Consider the following 5,657-nt stretch of genomic DNA (forward strand, 5'->3'; position numbering starts at 1 on the left):
ACTGGAATTGGTCCTTATACTTGGTGTTTGTTTTTATTATGTTCTTTCTATTATTTTATAAATTTTTGTAAAATTTAGAAATTTTAGTTTATTTTTATAATGATTATAAAAATTATATACATAACAAATTATATATTAATAACAACAAAATTGATTTATAATATTTATATAATTTATAATGTTTATGTACTCATAATAAATAATAATAAAAATCAGTATATGATCTCATATATAAATAAAAATTATATAAAATTATAATTATAAAAATTTATTTATTTTGCTTTTATAATTTTTTGTTTTTATTATAATTATTATCATGATGGTAGCAAAAGTTGAGAAGGGTGGATTCTGCAGACATTTCAAAATATAAATCAATAGAACTTGGTGATCAATTGCCTGTTGGTAATGGAGAAAATAGTCAAGAAAAGATGACAAATGTTTCCACCTAGAACATGGATAGAATAAGTCAGGGGAGTATTGACTGGAAAAAAAGAAGCTGGGCCAGGACTGGGGACATGGAACAGGGCTGGAGGAGAGAGAGTGCCATCCTGCAGGACAGGTGGCACATGGATTTCATAGAAGAGATGCATCTAGATGATTCGCAGCTACGGACATTTATTGCAAAGAGATAAGAAAGGGTGAAGGAGATGATGTTACCACCTCAGCAGCAGCACAACGTTAGGGCCTGGAATGACCAACCATCTTGATTTGTCCGCGACTAAGAGGTTTCTTTGAGCAAGGCCTTCAGTTCAGGACTGGGAAAGTCCTGGGCAAAAAGAGTTGGTTACTCTGTTAGCGTGCTAGTTTTCCTCACCTTAGAATGGGCAGCTGGACTCATAATCAAAGGACAATTTGTTGCCAGCAAATTTTTTTTGTTGAGATTCTTCTGGACAGAGTTCCAGTTAGTCCCTTAATAGGTGGCTGGTCTCTCTTGTGCCCTGCATACCTAGGGGCATCTTTAGCTTGTCCAACATTCTCTGGTTCATCCAGCTACAGCTGGGTAACATTTGTTTCCTCCTCTTAATGGAGGATGCTGAGTGCAAGTGGGAAAAGGAAGCTGGGACCACTTTTATCAGACAGTTTCTATCATGTTCATTGCATGGAATTAAGGCCTCATGGATTGCTCCCTCAGTCCATCCAATACGAAGGAAAGATGACGAGGTCAACTTTGGACAGGGTAAGTTTAAGGGATCCTTAAAGATTTAGGTGGAGCAATACTTACAAAATTAGTTATCTAGAATTGCATTCGAGATAAAAAAAATTCCTGAATAAGATTAAAAAAAAAAAAAAAAGAAGCCTGATCAAACTCTGATCAGTAAGGAATTATTCAGGAAGGATTCAAGAGAGGGATGGAGAGGGAAGAGAAGTAAAGGTGGAGAAGAAAAGAGAGAGAGAGAGAGAACATGGTTTGTCACAGCCAGACTTTCCTCCCACCCCGACCTGGTACATTAGTACATTCCACTGTTGCAGATAAAAGGGTAAGGCGTGTGAATAGCTCATGCCTTACTTTAACAGAAATGGTTCCAGCTTTCTGCCCAAGGATCTACTGGAAGGTGCAGTAGATTTAGAGACCTGTTACGACTCTTCACCTTCCAACCAACAATGTGCATTTTGCATGTAAATGTCATTTCACAGAAGGGGAAGTTCAGCAGGGTGTCTGTGAAGCTTGGGCCAGCCTGACCCCAGAAGGAGGGGCCAAAGCCTGGAAGTTGGGTCCTCCTAGCTTCTTCTCCTCTGGCCTCCATTGTGTGGTCACGGGCAAGTGGCTTAACTTCTCTGGACTTTGTTCTTCCAAGTTCAGAGGAGATAATGACCCACTCTCTCTGTGTTGGGAGAAGCTGAGGAGAGAATTGCTTAGCCCGGAGAGAAGAGGGCAGGTGCAGGCCCCTTCCAGCCTGGCATCATAAACACAAACACTGTCTTGCCTGATCATCTGCAAAGGCCCTTCTTTCCTTATCGGTTACTCGGGATTTCCAATCTCCCTGGGCTCTCAGAAGGCAACAGGAGCCACTCAGCTGACTTCAGAGGTTGTGATTTGATTTAACCAGTGTGTAGCAACAGGCCCCAAAGATCCCCACAGACTCTGAGTGAGTCAGAGCTCAGCGCTCGAAAGTCCACTTGGGGATGAAATGCACTTTGGCTTCCAAATCCCATTGACTCAGGGCTTACCCACAAAGGCAGGCTGGACCCTGGAGCATAAGATGGAGGCGAATGTGGCAGGTTAGCCTTTGTCAAAAATCACGCAGTAGATGAAACCTATCCTCAGAGCCGGATCCAACATCTGGGAAAGTGAGTGACAACAGCTGGAAGTGATAGTTCTCAGGAGGGTATGTTAAAAGGGATCAAAGCTTTGTGCTAAGGGAATAGCTCGGAAGCACGGGAGGAGTAACTGGAAGCCCCCGGAAGAAGAGGAATTAGCACAGGGGTATTGAAGCAGCACTGCCACAAGCCTTGTTGCGGGCAACCAGCACTGCACACAACTCCATGAGTGGCAGCAGGACAGTTGAGACACACATTTGGAACATGAAGTTCAAGTTTCCATCTATGAGTCTTACTTGTTGGACCCATCTACCTGTTGATCTCATGCAGATCCAAGACTGTAATGAGGTATAAGTACCATTAGGTGGCGATGCATGAATGCTTTTTCTTCTGGTCCTAAGAGACTAGTGCTGCAGGTTTGTCTCCAAGCTCAGGCTTACAAGCAACTAACTTATCCATGCCCCTGCATCTACGGAACAGCTTTAGCATGAGTGCCAGCTGCATGTGAGAGCCAGTGTGTGCTTGTGTGTGTGTGTGTATGCATGCGCACATGTGAATCCGTGCCTGTCGATGTGGATTTTTACTTCAATGTCAGTGACCAGCAAATGAGGCGGCAGGGACGCACACTAGTAGCCACTGACCTCTAGGGGCCACACTTGGTGAAAATGGATTGCCTCTGTCTTCTCTGCTTGATCTTTGTTGCCGGAAAAGAATTAAACTAGATTTCAGGGAGTGCTCCGTGGCAACCCTCTTCAGAACAAGCTCATATTTCCAAAGAAGATGCTGAGTCCTCTGGTTTGCAAAGGCCTTCTGGTGCTTTTGCCCTAGACAGACTGGAATCTGATCCATCTCTTCTTTGCGTCTGCGCTACACTTCTGTGGCCCGTGAAGTCTCCTCCTGATCCTGCTCTGTTCTCTCCGGATCTTGGCCACAGTGTTCACCAGTGTTGTTCCTGGGAGCAGGATTTGTACCAGCTTCCTATACCCCATAGAGTGCCCAAGTGCCAAAGGAAGAAAACAAGCCTTTCTCTGTTCATCCAGGGTGTAGGGGGTACAAATTTTTGTTAATAGTGTCAAAACAAAGACAATGTGTTGTGCCAAAGGAAAATGCCTTCTGGTGAAAGAAAACACTCAAAACGGCTGAAGAATAAGTTCTGTTTTGTCTTTGGTGGTCACGTGTCAGCAGCTTTGCTTCCTCTTCTCGTGGTACAGGCTTGAACTGAGTGCTAAGGAAGACTTTCATGTGTATCCTTTGAATTCCCACCTAAGGTAAGGCGCTGGGTGCGGGCCACCGGCGACGCCCAGTCTGTAAAACTCAGTCATTGCACAGCAGTAGATTTTACCCAATAAGACAGATATTAGCGCTCTGTCCCCCCAAAGACACACACTGTGCTTTTGGGTGACATTCATGTGTGCAATATGCTCCCAGGAGCTGGCCCAGGTCAGGCACAACTACTTCCTGTGTGGGCTGAAACACCATTCTTTTCTTCCCTGTGTAAAAAAACCTAACAGAATACAAATATGAGTGATCTTGCAGAAATACCATTGAATCTACTCCATTTTATACATTCACAGAATTTGAGGTTTAGTCTAATAAATTGACAAATAAAAATGGCAAGCAATAGGATATATTGGAGTATATGAGGAAGCCATTTTGCGTAAACCTAATTCGGCCTGACCTTATCTTTCCAAAAGGGCCTGACAGAGGCCGTTGAGCACGCATTGTATATCTGCTTTAGAAATTCCCTATGGCAAAATCAAAGGCCCTTGAGGTAAAGGTGCAACTTCTCTCCCCCTCCCAACGTTGGCATTCCCTTAAGGATTAAGCATCTTTCCTTAGGTTAGAAACGGATTGCTGCTCTCACCTGTGACCACCCAGCTCGAGACAATACACTTGCCTCCTGCTATGCCCGCCAAGATAGCAGACCCACTGCCTGCTGTGTTCATCAAGCGCTGTGCCAACAGGGCAATCTTGTGACTATTGTGGGGGGGACATTTCAATCACATGTGAAATGTCCTGTATGGGGGTATATAACCACTCTGCATAATTCACTTCTTTGGTGCCCTTTCTTCCTTCGGGAAGAAAGGCCCCAGGCCATGGTCCTCAGATTTCAGCTCAGAATAAACTCACCCAAATTTTCATTTATAGATTGGTTATGGATTATTTTCATCGACAAAATAAAAATGATACACAAATAATTAGTATAGGAAGCAAAACATGGGAAATAAGAGAAGAAACAACATCCAGTGAATACTGGGTTCCAGGAGAGGGAGCCATTGTGGCAACCGGGAGTAGGAAGGGGGCGCTGGGAAATGGCCCCTCTCTGTGGTAATCTTTGATGGATGGATGAACTTTTTCTCAAAGTATTTTTTTCAGCTTTATTGGGTTATAACTGACAAATAAAATTGTCAATAAATAAATAAAATATAAAAAATAAAAAGAGGATCTCATCAAGATGGTGGCATAAACAGACTCTGAACTCATCTCCTCCCATGAACACGACCAGGTTACAACTATTTCTGGAAAAATTACCCTGGATAGAAAACTGAAAACTGGATACAAAGAACCCCCACAACAAGGGACAGTCCTGACTAAGGTGGAAGAGGCAGAAATTCCTGCTGGAGAGAAAAAAACCCACCTTTGGGAGCAGTGGAGCTTCTCAGCTGGCCAGGCAGGAGACACCCTCAGGTACGCAGCCCTCCCTGGAGGAGTGAGGTCTGGAGTGGAGCTGATACTGCTATAAGCATCCTTCAGACTCAGCCCAACTGAGACGGGGGTCTTACTGTCTGGCTTTGCTGGCTATTAACTGCAGCAAGGATACCCCCAGAAAAGCCATTGGCTGAAAGCCGAAAAGACTCGGGTCTTAAAAGGCCCACGCACAAACTCACTCATTGCAGCAACCTAAAATCCACAGAGAGAAGTGTGACAGTGGTTTGGTGAAAGGAGACTCACCTGCTGGGCTCTGGGGGCATCTTGGTGAGAGGAGAGACTTCTCCAGAGACTGAGACATTGGTGGGGGCCATTGTTCTGACCTGGTCCAGGCGTGCTGACAGGGACCCTGGTAGGCGCCATTGAGGTTCTTCCCCTGGCCTGTTAGCCCACAGGTCTGCCACACCCACTAGAGCACAGATTTAATCCAGTCCAGCCAGGGCAGGCAGCCCGCCCTACGGAGCAGCCCCACCCAACAGTAAGCCCTCAGACTACTTATTGGCCTGCATTGACTGGGTGCCTTGATCCTTTACAGGCAGGCGAGTATGTCTGCCTCTGTGGGGCAGGGCCTGTGTGGGGACCAGGTGAACTGTGGGGGGCATTGGTGGAGAGGTGGGGACCTTGGCAGTGCAGCATCAGGGTATGCTCCAGAGGCTTGGGAAGTGTGCATGGACCAGGACTGTGTTGAT

At 45.1% G+C, this 5,657-nt stretch overlaps 1 long non-coding RNA gene across 1 annotated transcript; it reads right to left on the reverse strand.

The window, feature by feature from the left end:
* Window positions 1-252: 252 nt before the first annotated feature.
* On the reverse strand, window positions 253-5,369 carry LOC139078822 (uncharacterized). The gene is made up of 2 exons (XR_011531934.1): window positions 5,212-5,369; window positions 253-3,763 (listed from the first exon to the last, which is right to left on the reverse strand). It is a non-coding gene; the product is annotated as an uncharacterized lncRNA (long non-coding RNA).
* Window positions 5,370-5,657: the final 288 nt, after the last annotated feature.

Source organism: Equus przewalskii, chromosome 23, assembly GCF_037783145.1.
Source record: "Equus przewalskii isolate Varuska chromosome 23, EquPr2, whole genome shotgun sequence".
Lineage (NCBI taxonomy): Eukaryota > Metazoa > Chordata > Mammalia > Perissodactyla > Equidae > Equus > Equus przewalskii.